A 14,249-nucleotide genomic window follows, 5' to 3' on the forward strand; every position below is an offset into this window, starting at 1 on the left:
CTATATTCCGTTTAGGTAGAGAACTTGAGTCGTTTAGAAGCCGTTTAGTGGTCGTTCAGTGGATTTGTGGCACTTGGGGAGATTCATATTTCTCGCATCCTGATAATGAAGGGTGAACATAGTGAAGTTATAATTTTTTTTTTAAAAAAGGTACCATTTTAACATTTCTTCTCAATATTTTTTGTAATACTAATTATAGCAAGAAACTATTATATTAAATAGGAACAAACACAAAAAATGAAAAAAACTATTAAAAAAAATCAGGATTTGAAGAACTCACGATTTCTCGGTTCGGATCTTAAAGCGTTGTCACTGCTCTATTTGGCAGTTACATAAGTGAGGGTGCAAAACCGGTGTATACACAAGCTAAGATGGGGGCAAGCTATTTGTTCTGATTGAATCAAAAACTTGAAAGATTTAGAGGAGTACCCGTTACAGCCGTGAAAGTTTCGGTTGAAATCTTTATTGCCTTCTAAGGCGACTTAGGCCGTAAATGCCTTATAAATGCCTTCAAAACCGTTTGATGCTGGTTGGGGTAGTAACGATATATCAAAATTGATCACTACATCGGCAAATATTGGCTAGATATGTGGCCATTTTGTAGAGGAAAAGAGACTACCAGCATACAGTCGACCAACGTTCTTCGCGGGCCGCATGTTTGACATGTCTGGTGTAGAGGGTATTAAAAATTGGCCGCTTGAAGAGCGGAACCAGCGCGAAACATTTGGTTGGCACAATTAGTTGTCCCCGGCTGCCGTCCACAGCGCTCTAGCTCTGGGCTGTGCAAGCAAGTGCAGGGGTGTAGAACACGCCCGGCTAGAATTCGGCAAACCAAAGTCGTGCACCCGGGTCGTAGTTCCACGGGGTGGCGGGTTTTTGTGTTCGTGCGGAGGTTAATTTGCTTTGATTTGAACTGCACAACAATGTCGCAGCCCCTCCAACGCAAAGCAACGTGAACGTGAGTGGATTTGTTTCGCTTTTTAAAAATTCGCAAAGTGTAGCGCCCATTCACCAGCGTAAAAGGTTCACAAGTGGGGAGGGAGGTGGCCATTGTTTTGCTCTACTTCATAAAAAAGTCTTTGCTCTCTTTTTTTTTTGAGCATCCCCTGTTCGGGGTAGAACCGGGAGTCCGATCGATTCTATTGGTTAAAAAAAACAGCAAACCCCCCCGGTTAAAAGGAAAAGAAAACAGGACAAAAGCGATGCCGCTATGATAGCGCCCAGTGGCGGTGGAGTGGGAGAAGGTGAGGACAGCTAAACGGTAAGTGAAAGGAGGGGGAGGAGCGGTCGTGGATTGGGGCCACAGTGATGCGTTCCGAGCGTAAAAGGCATATGAGCGGAATACCTAATCGTGGCCAGTTTTTAAACTTGCTCCATTCCACCCCATAATGTCGACGCTGTCGTCACACTCTTTGGTGATGTTTTTGCTAACGCCAGGGGTTGGCAACCCTGTTTATTGGTGATACTCAGGCACATTGAAACATACTAAATAAAAAAATAATAACGAAACGGAAAAAGTCGAAGAAACGGAATGTAAATTTAAAACTTTAGGCACTGTCAACATTGACAACTTCATCTGTGAATGAAACGATATTATTTGTAATGAACAGCCAATCAAAGATACAGCCTTGATATGAAGTTATTAAGGCACAAAGAATAAAGCAAGTCATAAGAAGAAATAGCTTGTAACAAAAAATTGAATGAGACTTAGCTGTAAGTAAGGCTGAAGTTACACCGTTTTAGAGCCCAACTAAACAATGTTAAGGTGCTTTTGAACATTGTTCAACTGCAAGTAAACATTTGACTGTCAACCGAAATACTGATGCCTGACTGAGCTTTGTTCAATCGTAGCTAAACATTTGCTTTCTCCAATATTTACGTACGTTTATATTACCCTGGTTCGTTTCTTCGATTCTTCTGTTGTGCTATTGGAGATATTTTAAAACTTTATTGCAGCTGATTTTATGCTTGATAAAGAATCAATGATAAAGCATCTAGATACATTTTTGACAACGCAATTCTTATTATTGGTGCAAATGAACGCAAAAACAAAAGACTAGACCCCATTTGTCAATTGTACCAGGCTTGTTTAGTTACGATCGAACATTGAAGCATTTCAGTTGGACGTCAAATTAATGCTTTCAGTTGAACGATGTTCAACAGCACCTGACCGATTTTAAATGGGATCGAAAACTGGGTAATTAAAAAAAGGAAGGAAAATCGTGGTAAGAAGTGCTTGAAAAACATGCAAACAACATCAAACAGCTTTTTTCAGGATGTAGATTTATGTAGATAGGCAATTGAGAATTTAAGATTTTTATAGAGAATTCTAGTTGTTCGTCGAAATGCAATTGCTTCTCATTGAAGTGTAGTTCATGATTACCTTCACTATTTTGGTATGAAGTAAAAAAAAACAAAACAATCTCACGTCATAACTGTGCTGTTGGTCCTTCCCTTTTTCCAATAAGTATTCTGTCAACAAAAAAGGATTTAATCAGATAACAGTGTTAACTGTTTTCTCCAAACTTCAAACTTCTCGTTATGGTGCCATAACCTCTAGCTAGCAAAGTTCCACGGAATTGTGAATTGTAAGCGATATTTATTTAAAATTATCCATCAGTAACGGTCCTTCGAACCGGATCATACTCAACGATTATATCCGTGTTTGTGACCCTGTTTGTCAAAAGTGTTATATTATTTTCCAGAAATTCATTTTCAATAGAGCGTCCAAGAGCTGCAAAATTGTACTGCCGACCCCGTAAATTGCCGTTCCCCTTCTGGTAACGCACCCCCCCTCGACTGTTTGGCTCGTGTTTCGTGCCGAACACAATGTTTGTGGTTTTTGTTTTGCATGTTTCTGTTTTTTTTTTCCTTTTTTAATCTACACTACTTTACTCCATCTTTTCGATCTCTGGTTCATCTGCCAAACACCGCGCGAAAAGAAATGGTCGTGCAGAATGGCTTGTACCAAACCACTGCCCATACACCGTGACCGGCTGAACGAGCGGCGGCAACCAACGCACCGAGGCAAATGAGCGTCGTCGCGTCAAACAACGCGTTTTTCCGGTGCTCAACGAGGCGCAACCGGACCGGGAGGGCTACTTAGGATTACAAGTGCACTGTTAAATGGGTGTCGAAAGTGTTGGGGGGGTTGCAATTAAACGGGCTGCCAGTAATAATCCCCTTTGGGTCCCCTCTGGCCGAGGACGTGCCCCGAACAAGACGAACACGACCAAAACAAGCAAGTGTTGGAAGCGAAGAAAGCACGCACAGCAGGGGCGGCTTAACTGTAACTGCTCTTAGCCCGGGTGTTTGGGGCCAGATTCACGTGCACGTTTAAAGTTTCGCTAGGTGCGATTGCGATGCGACGTTGGCAGCGAAGATTAGCGGATCAATTGTTTGGCGTAACAGGACAGTAGTGTCGGTAGTGTCCAATTCGACGCGAAAACAACAAAAAAAAAAAAAAAACCCAAAAATGTGTTTTGTTTTGTTGCTGTGTAAGCAAGGGCAGTTGTAGGAAGGAGTTGTAGGAGGACACTTTACCGCAAACAAGCGAAATCGATGCCCATCGCTTACACGAGGACTACGAGAGCAAGTGGCAGGTCCATTAGCACATTCCGAGAGCTGCACGAATGATGTCCCTCGTTAGTTCACATTCCCGACCAGCGTCCAGGAACGACTGAAACACTCCCCCATTCGATACGTGACGTTGCTTCTGCTCCACACGATGTCCACGCTGGTACACTGGGATGGAATGCAAGGAAGGCCTGGGCAAAACGGCCATGTGGGGGCAAAATGGTTATCTGCGTTGTTGGCAAATCTGCAATGTTTTTTTTTATTATGAGCTATGATTTCTTGAAGTCAAGTTTATACTTAAAACAATGGTATTTTTGCCATCTCAAAACTACACCTTCGTGCGAAATTAATAAATTACTATATTACTTTCCATCCATGTAGACAGATCTGGATCTCAGCAGTCGGTGAAGCCCATAGTATGCACGATTCCCCAGCACAATGCGTCTCCGGATTTCGCTGCTGATGTCGTTGTCCGAAGTAACGACCGTCCCTGGATAGCCGAACTCCTTTACTATCTCGAGATTGTCGCCGTCTACTAATACACTGCTTCCCAGTTGGTCAGGGTCGCTTTTGTCCTGCCGATGATGTCGATGTCATCCACTGATGTCGTTGTCTAGTCCCGCGCTTCGAATGACACCTTCCAGGGCGATGATGAAGAGCTGACAGGAGAGCCCGCCCGACCTTCTTTCAGATCCCTGTGAGTTTGGAAAGATTTCTACATCATGTCCTATATTCTGTACCATTCACTGGACTTCGTTCTTGCAAAAAGAGATGTGACACGTATCTATGGTTTGCGTGATACCTAGAGAAACTTAATCAGAATTCATTTTGTCCTTGAATCGATACCAAACACTAGTCGAACTTGAAACTTCTTAGAATTCATGACATCCCTAACCAATACTGGTCTTAGAATTGGGTCCGAATCTACACTGGTACTGGAACCGACGTCAGAATTATATCAGTCTTGAAACTAACCTCAAGCCCATAACGGTATCGGAACTGATCCTGATCTCATAACGGTTTTGGAACTGATGTAGCGGCCATACCAACCCTGGAATTTACCTTCTGAGCCTATACCGACCGAGTCTTGAAACTGATACTGAACCCATATGAATTCTACAACTGATACTGAAACAATACGGGTCTAGCAACTGATATCGAACTCATACCAGTGCTGTAACAGAGCCTGAACCAAACCCCGGCTCTAGAATTGATACTGATTCCGAATTTGATAGTCGAACCTGTAGGTTTTGTAGAATCCATCCAAACTCTTGACCTGATCCTGAACTCATACGGGTCTCGGAACTGATGCTCAAATCATACCAATTCATTCCAAAAGGAATAGATTATAGCACCCATGATCCTGTCCCGGAGCTTTTTTCCGATTCCATACGGGTCGTGGAACTGATACTGAGCCTTTTTCAATGTTGGAAATAATGCTGTGCCCATATGTGGTCCTGCAATTGAGTCTGAGTCCATACATATGCTGGAACGTAAGAATGCTCCCAGCAGATCCTGGAACTGGTCCCAAATTCATATCGCTACTGGATTTCGTTACTGATGAGCGAACCATTCCCGGCGGCAGGCGCGTGAAATATGCAGGGTAGAAATTCATTCATCCAAGTGACCAGTAGAAAGTAGCCAATGTAATGCGTGAGTAAAAGATTAAACGAAAGAGGATATTTTAAACATATCATATCGAAACAGTATAGGCCAATGCAATCGTAAATCTCAAATATCTGTAACACTATATCCTAGCATCTTAAAATAGTCGGTTGTGCCGAAAAGAAAAAGAAGAAGAAGCTTCTCAAAATGCAATTAAATGATTTTAATTTTGCACCATTTAAACATCTGTTCATGGTATCTGCTGTCAGGCGTATATCATCATTGTCAGTGTTAAGTAATTTACTCAATCAGCTGTCGAGCGTAATCCTTAACATGCCCATTTTGCTCCATATTTCCTTAACCATTTGTCCCGCAGCCAGAGACCGCGAGGGAGAGAAAGAGAGAGAGAGAGAGAGAGCGCGTGGCCTACCGCGCACATCACGAGTTGAAGTTTAATCGTCCGAACTGGCGCGGCGCGTGACATTCATCGACACTCGACTCGAGGTGGCCTACCCCGGCGCGGATCCCGTCGAACTGGAGTGATAAATAATCCCCCATACATTTACCACCACCACCAACCTCCCTTTGTTAATCGGCATTCACACGCATCCGCTTTTGTGCGGGCAGCATAATTGCGTGCGGAAGAAGCAGTAGAAGCTGGGCAGAAAGGCACACTCACGCCGGGAGGGTGTCTGCCCAGGTTTCGGAATGTCCCCCGTTCGGTCGGGCGCTAGTGATAATACAATTTCCGACCGACTCGAACACAACAAGCACCAGGTGTATGGATCGAAGCTCGAAGCTGCGAGGCCTGGACAGAGCGGAGGCTGCGTTTTCCCAGCTCGCCACGATCGTGGCACGGCGGCGGCGGCGGCGACGATGATGATGATGATTGTTTCGCGCCTTTGTCACATCGATACATCGGGGTGAAGCTTTTCGGTAAACGGTACGACCGGCGCCTCGGTTCGCATGTGCGCGCAGGTGAATGATAAATGATATAATTAATTGGTTTATTATCGTCAATTGTGGATGCATTTTTGCAAACGGCTCCGGGCGGCCAGTGTGTCTGAGTGAGCGCTCAGGAGGTGTGTGTGTGTGTGTGTGTGTGTGGGTGTTGCGTCACTTATCCTCCAATAATGTCTTTCGCTTTCGACGTCTTCCCGCCGGACACAGGTCACTGTGTTTGGGGCGGTTTGGCAGCAGGATGAGGATAATATCGATGACTGTAAATTGATTAGACAGTGTGGTTGGGGAATGGCAACGGCCGACGCAATGGCATGTGCCCACAGACGACCGGTGGGGCGATTTATCTGTCACCGACGGCGGGTGCGGGCAGAAGGATAAATAAATGCCTTGAGCCTATCCGTGCGGCTCGCTGCCCTGCCACATCGTGCGGTAATATGTGTCATCCCCAACCCTCACCACCCCCGGAAATGGCATTCCATCCCCGCCGATTCGGCCGAAGTCATCGTGGCAAATGAGTCCGATAATCCTCGGTAATCGGGTGTAATTAATTAAAGAGACACTTGCCGGATGCACGCAGAAACACTTGCGCGCTGATGCTGATGGGGGGTTTGGCGGGAGACATTTCCGGGTGCCGCAGACAACACCGACCGTTCGCGCCCCTTTGTCTTCCGGCGGGAGGCTTCCGGTTAAAGCCGGTAGATAAAGCATGTGTTAATATGCAGGACCGGAGCGTTTTCGTGCGGTGCGAGAGAGAGGAAGAGGTTTTGATTGAACTTTGCCATTTCGTTAAGCAAACACAGATTAGCCATCGCTTCGACTGGGCAGCTGATATGGACACAAACACACACACACACGCAGGAAAAGGAGAATCGATTGCAGAAGAACAAAACAAAACAACAACAAAAAAACGTACACCCACACAGATGGATAAGATTGATGCGCTTGCGGGCGCAGATTGCTACACCTGCGTTTTTGCGTTTGTTTCGGAAGTAATTCCAGCACCTTCACACCCGAATATAGACACACACACACACACACACACACACACACACACGCACACCAACCGGAAGCGATTGATCTCAATCTCGGGCGCGAATGATGTCGGCTGAGATTAAGCGCGTGCGGGATGTATGCATGCGGGTCCCCACTTTTGGTCCTTCGAACCGGATTCGCGTGACGTCGGTTAGCGCCTTTATCGCTGACGCGATCCGTAACAACCACGATATTGCGTGCGTGCGTGTGTGTGTGTTTTTGGCAGAACGCAGGGAGCACTGTCTTGTGTGCCTCCATTTAGCCTCGATGCTCGTTGCTCGTTGCTCGATAAGCGAGCGCGCATACCTTCAGGCGCACTTGCATGCGGGCATTCGGGCGCAAACGAAAACGAAGCGACTGGAAAGGCGAAAGGGAACAGAAAAGTAGTTGAAGAAAAAAAGCACGAAGAAGAGAGAGAGAGAGCGAGAGAGAGAGAGAGAGAGAGAGAGAGATAGTGAGAGAGCGTAACACGAGCGGCAATGATGTGGATGTGCGTTTAATGCGATAATGCATTATGCGTTTTTTGCTGCTGCTGCTGCTGCTGCTGTTTCTCCTTCTTCGACGCGTTTCCTAACGACTTCGATGACAGGAAAAGTGTTTGAAGTGCGACACAGGGAGTGAAGATGGGCTGGCGTGAGCAGGGTAGAAAAACTAATATCTTGAAGTAGCAGCAGTTAGGGGTGGAGAGAACCCGAAACAAAACAAAAAAAAGAGCTACGAAAACACGTGTTTCCCGATGTTTTCGTTTGTACTTTTTCTTTCCGCTTGTTCGCTCGGTTCGTTCTACGATTGGTTTTTTTTTGTTTTCTTTCGAATATTTACCCATTCCTCTGTCCTTTATCTTTCTTCTTCCTCTCTGTCTATCTCTCTGTCTTCTCATTTTGTTTTCTCGCGTGCTTGGTTTCGTTTGCCCTTCCCTTTTATGTACTTCCGGACGGTGCACCGGTGGCAAGTGGGTGAGAATGGATGCAAAGCAGCAGGAAACAGCCGTGGTTCGTGTTTTTCACGACCAATTTTCCCGCGCGCACCCCGAGCGTTGCAGCCGAGCTTGACAGACACAAATCACTCAGCCCGTGTGCTCCTGCTGGGGGAAAACGGTTGCGGTATTTTCCGACCAAGGGGAAGGTGTAATTTTTCATGCTACAACACTATCCGCACGATAAAGGTGATCTGGCATTTGCTTGCCCTCACCTCTTGCCGTTCCCCATCCCACAGTTTTTTTTTTTTTGGTGTGCAGTGAGAAGCTGCACGATCGTGAGTCGTGAGACATTTTCCCGAACCACTCGCCCGACCACTGCTCACACCTTGGGGGAGCAAAATCAAAACATTCACACGCAGAGCCATACGAACGCTACAATCTGTCCCTCGCATGGCCCTGAATGTCCCTTCGCTGGTGGCGGACAGCATCCAATCCAGCACATCTCGCAGTGCGATATGGCCCCGAAGGCAGCGCGAGTCCGACCGATCGCGGACCGAACGGTCGGGCTGGTCCCGCTCGGTACGCCGCTCGGTAGGTGCTGGGCTCGGCAGCACGAAAGCCGACCACACAGTTTCTCACATCGGTGAATGCTGCTCACCGCTCACAGCGAAGGCTGTACCTACACCGTGTGTAGGGAATAGCACAAAAAGAGGACCGCAAAACGCGACGTAAAAAAAAAAAAGGCAGAACAGAATGACAGCAACCCGCACCGCTCCGCAACAGCGTTCCGACGTTGAAGGAAGTGCAACGAGCGAAACATCAGCACGCCGGCTGCAACCCAACCGTGCACGCGTGCACGCACGGGTGGGCATTCTTTTTTCGGCTTGCACGGGAAAAGGGGGGGGGGGGAGAAGGGAGAGGGAGGGTGGCGCGCAACGATGCAATTATCGAGGCAGTGGCACTGTCTGGGGTTGAGTTTGGGGCGGACGAAAATTGTAATGCCGGAAATTTGATTCCCAAGATGCCTTTGGTGCTTTTCGGGACGGTTTATCGGGCGCTCATGGGACAAGGCCTAGAGATGGTTGTGTGTGTGTGTGAGTGTGTGTGTGTGTGTGAGATTTTTTTAATGTCAGTGCTCGGTACGTGATGCTGTCTAGCCGGGATTAAGGGATAAAATTACTGAATTAGCATATCGCTTAGCGGCGTTTCTTTGGAGAGTGTGTGTGAGCCGTAGTGTGAAAGTTGGGAAAAGTTCAGAGGCTCAGAGCAACACTCTAGTTTCAAGGTTTGAGACCTTAGTTTTGTTTACATATTGATTGGTCAAATTGGAATACTTTTATGTCATCATTGTAGCGTTGCAGGTTAATGTTCTAAAAGTCATCAGAAATATGACGAAAATTAGGGAAGGATAAACACTGAACACTGCGATAACACCAAAAGCAAATAAGCACTACAATGGAACAGAAAGTGGGAAAAGGGATATAAACAAGCAACGGGGAAATAAATGTAAGTATAAGTTCATAGTAAAGGATGAACAGAGATTCTAGAACTACAAACTATGATTCAACTATTATACATTTTACAAAAAAAAATATAATAAAAAGAGATTTACAAGAAAGCAAATAGCTAATTTCTAATTAAATCATCCGATAGGACAAAGGATACCCTATCAAATGTACAGGACAAGACAATTGATTCTTTCCATAGCTCCACCCGCTCAATTAGTTTAAAGATGTGGACGGCAAAGGCGTTAGGTAATACGACTGGTATTTATATTTTGATGCCAAACTATCAGATCCTTCCGATACAAATAGCCGTGCATAATAGTTGGAGGCGTAGTACCGTGGTTGTTGCGAGTTCAATTCTCGATCCCGAGAATGTGTAAACACTTTTTTGTACATTAAACAGCCCCTACAAACTCAACATTAATAGTTTATTTCTTCCCTTTCGATAAAAGGTACCAAAATATGGATAGGAGAGAAACAAAAACACACACACACACACACACACACACACACACATCTCACCGTCCCACTTGCTTGATGAGAAGGGATGCAGTGTGGTGTCCCTCGCGTAAGATTGCTCGCCGAAAAAGTGCCACCAGTGCTCACGCTCTCTCACATCCTCAGCGCCCTCAGGGAGTTATACCGGTTTTACCCTGTGCACGACCCTTGTGTGCTCCAATAACACACCACTTGTGCGTAACGTACGGCGTATCCGGTGCGTTCGCCGAGTAAAGCACACCCTTGCGTGCTGTCGCTCGCTGCCTGCTCTCAACCGTCCGTCGCTTCTCACAGCTCACGCTCGCTCGCTCGCTCGCTCGCGGTGAGAAAACCCGAACACACCACACACAGCAGCAGCAGCAGCAGAGGCGGAACGGGTACGGCGCGCGGGATTCGAGCTGGCTCGGCGAATCAGTCGCACGCCAGTAGCGCTAGTATTCCGTAAGCTTCCGTCCGGTGCGGCTCGATACACACCCGCTTCCCGAGAGTGGTGTGTGCGTTTGTGCGTGCGTGCGTGCGTGCGAGTGTGTGAAGGTTCGTTTTTCCGGTCGAACGTGTCGAAACGTGGCACGCGAAACGCGTCGTAGTGCCGTAGTGCCTACTCTCGTCGTAGCGCAAAAAAAAAACAAAAAAAAAAAACAAAAACGGAAGCTGCTGAGTGTCCCCGCCGGAAAGGTGCCGAGTGTGTGATTGGGGTAATTTTGGTTTTGGTTTTAGGTTTTTAGGTAGTGTGTGTGTGTAGGAGAAGAGGGGGAGGGGGGGTTGGTTGATGAAGAGAAGAAAGCGGTGGACGTAACAGTTATTTGCTGGTGTATGCATTTGGCGAACAAATTCACACTCACTTTAAAGAAACGGATAGGGTCCCTGCTCAGAGCATGTGGAGCCTTGCCCAGAGATATTGCAGGAACTCTACCTTTGACGGAAAAGTAGGCCCACGATTACGTTTTTCGGAGTGGGGAGGAAGCTCCGATTACTCCAAAAAGGACTGCCCCGAGTTTTCAGCCGAGGACTCGTTGACTCAGCTGACCTGCAAAGGGGGGTGGTCGTCCGGTACACCGAACAGCCTGGAACATCCCACCCCCCCCCGTCCAAAAGGGACCTTACACAGTCAATCAGGCTGACCATCATCCGGTTTCAATTCGCAATCTAATTACTGGTAATAGTGTACGAGTGCGTCGTACGAGTGTGTGTGTGTGTGTACGAGTTTATGTGAACGCCTGAAGTAGATAATAGAGGGCAGAGAGTTCCTTGCTATTGTGGAAACTCCCTTTGGTACATCCGTACCCCCTATTCAGAACACCGTTAGCCGTTAGCACAGGAAGGCACCGGACCTGTAGCATCGTCCCGCAAACCAAAAAAAACTAAAACCGATTCCGACAGTCTAAGGACGTTATTATCCTTATTGTGTTATCCCGTTGGGGCGTGTTGGGGCTTTCGGACGTAATAAAAACGGATCCTCCCTGTTGCTCGGCGGCCCGTAGTAGATCCTCCATTGCCCTTGGTGTTTTTTTTTGCTGCTCTGTGCCGTTGCTGTGTCGACTCCGTCCGGTACCTTTCGTCGGTAGTTTCGTCCAGCAAGCGGCAGTCAATGAAGGCTTTCATGTTGCAAGATAAGGAGGTATAACAATGAGACACCGGTTTTACCGGGTACCGATGGACGTGCCTGGACGTACGAGGGCATCATCCTGCCAAAGACTCCTTTTAGCAGCAGTCCCATTTTCCCCCTCCCACTCTCCAAAAAAAAAAAACGTGGCATAGTACGGGATTCCAAATTGGAAGTGCGCCTTTGGAGATTAAAAGCCAGGCGAATGGAGAGCGAATGCGGGAAGAATGGGGAAAAAAAACCCCTCATCCTCGTTGTCCAGCCGTTTGTGCTCGTGCGAGCTTTAAAGCACATTCCGCGAATCGGTGGTCGGATGGGAAGTTGAGCTTTATCGAACGCCTCCTTCAGAGTAGGTCCTGATGTGGTTCGACGGTGAATAGTGAAGAATCGATTCGATCGAAATTCTTGACGCGCGGGGTTTTTTTCTCTCTCTCTTGTTCGTTGGTGTCGTTTGCCGAGTACCTTAGGGGTCCTTGCGAACTTTACTGTTCCGCGAACGATTTAGTCACCTATAATCACGGCAAGCGGCACGGCAGTAGAGTCAGATAACTACGACCGGGGTACTTGGGCTATGCTCCGGATCTGGTAGAACTGCTTCGAGCAGTAGTTTGGAGATAATTTTTCCTTCTATCTATGTCCTGTCCATCCGCTCCGAACTGATCGGAAACTTCTCCCCTTTTGGGCCACCCGGAGCACACACACGCACACACAGTAGGGAAAAAGCTCAGGACACAGACCTTGGACTGTGAACCGTGGCACAAAGTGACAGTGAAACGAATTCGATTACCGGTCGATGCCACTCACCACAGGAAGGGGGACTTCCGACCCGTTCCAGCCTCGATTTTTTACTTCTTTCGTTTCACTTTCTTCTTGTCCGAGATCAGGATCCTTGTGCAGGTGTCTCGTTGTTTTTTTTTCGTTCTTCTGTTGCTGCCCACTTTTCACTGGCATGCTATTGTTTTACGGAAAATTCTAGTCCTCCCGTTCCGCCACTGTTGTACTTGTAGTCTTTGGGGTTTTGGAGTTCTCCAGTAGGTCCAGCAATGCGCAATGCAAGTACGCGGCTGTCAAGTGGATCTTCCACCTTGCCGGCCCAACAACGTTGACCGCGGCTTATCTCCCTTGAGGATAAGTTGTTGAGGTTCCTTCTTTCGTTCGTTTTTTGTTGTGGGTTTTGACCGGGTGGGTGTCTTGGGTGTCTCGCCTTCTCGCACTAACCGCAGCACGCTTCGTTTCAAGCCAGCCCTATCAATCAACACTTCTATCAACCCTCCCCGGGATCGTCCCCTGCTTGCCGAATGGCTGGCTGGGTGTCTTTAGCGTTCTCTTTCGATGTTTCCTGCAGCACGGCGAGAGCGGCCGGTACGTGCCGAAGGATTGTTTGGCCGCCGCACCGACTGAACTGACCGCAGTGCGTGCCGAGACAGGCAGCGTGCTACCAGGCATTAGTGGCTCTCCACTCCACTGGTGCGCGAGTGTGTATGTGTGTGTTTGTGCGCGCGAATGCATGCAAAGTGTAAAATAGTGCAAACCGAAAGCTCAAAAGCCCGCGCCAAAAATAGTGCCTCGACAGCCTGCAGAAATAGTGCGCGTCCTCGCGCCAAGAGCGGATCGCTCGATCTACCTGCTCAATAACGAAAACGATACCATTGCCCCCGCCCGAGCAGCGGACTCGGACAATCGTGCTTTTGTTTGCCTGCTGTTGTTCTGCTGCCGTACGGGGCCGTTCGCCTTCAGCCAGCAAACAGTGCAAAAGGTAAGTGGCAGAGTAGTGTGGTAGTATGTGTCTCGCCTTGTCTGCTATTTCGGTTCTTCTTATTGTAACTGGGGAAAAAAAAATGGAGGTCACTATACAGATGTCGCTCAATAATTAGCTCATTCTCCTGCTCAGTGCAAACGTCGATTCTCGTCCAATTAGTCTCCGTGCATGCAATGGTGACGCCTCGGTGTAAACCAACGGTCGGCAAGGTCCCGCAGCCGTCGTTTACTCTGGCCCGCGGATGGATTGGACTGATTTTGAAGAAACGGGAAGAATCTATTTGTATGCGCGTTACTGAATGTTTAAGCAAAACGGCCGAAGCCGTTCTCTCTGCATGAAAAACAAAATCTTGAATTTCTTTTAGACGGAATGTTATGCCGTCATACTCTTCCTACTTTGATTATCGTGAATATGGATAGGCGGACAACATTATTACGGGTGGGTTTTAGGAGTTCTCGTTAGTCAGATAGCTTAGGAAATAAGGCCAATTCTTCTTACGCCTAATTCCTGAATGATTGAAGCCTTATGATCCTGTTGATAGCAAATACTATCTCTTTCGGAAATCTCCAAGGTCCAAGGTAATGCATTTGGTTATCGTTTGTCTTCTTGTATATTAGGAAGCCGTTACATGCTGGTATATTAAGACATGCTGCATATACACGACCATTTTGATTGCTGTGTACTTTCAGGAGCAACTGAGATCCAGCTGTACTACTATTTTTACACTTAGTTTTAATAAATCGGACATACAAATCTTTGGTCATTTGGATATCTCGCTTTTGCCAAGCT

The 14,249-nt window shown here is 47.2% G+C and overlaps 1 protein-coding gene across 11 annotated transcripts in view; it reads left to right on the forward strand.

Annotated features, from left to right (window-relative positions):
• Positions 1-10,533: 10,533 nt before the first annotated feature.
• The window catches only part of LOC1271896 (protein artichoke), a 107,155-nt gene continuing 103,439 nt past the window's right edge, over positions 10,534-14,249 (forward strand). For 3 of the 11 annotated variants that reach the window (XM_061650400.1, XM_061650443.1, XM_061650457.1), the window contains exons 1-2: positions 10,536-10,793; positions 12,941-13,457. The gene's annotated coding sequence lies outside the window, so the exon portion shown is untranslated. Of the gene's footprint in view, positions 10,794-12,940; positions 13,458-14,249 lie in introns of all 11 variants that reach the window. The other 8 variants (XM_061650383.1, XM_061650390.1, XM_061650430.1 and 5 more) reach the window with 8 other exon arrangements.

The sequence above is a fragment of the Anopheles gambiae genome, chromosome X (genome assembly GCF_943734735.2).
Source record: "Anopheles gambiae chromosome X, idAnoGambNW_F1_1, whole genome shotgun sequence".
Lineage (NCBI taxonomy): Eukaryota > Metazoa > Arthropoda > Insecta > Diptera > Culicidae > Anopheles > Anopheles gambiae.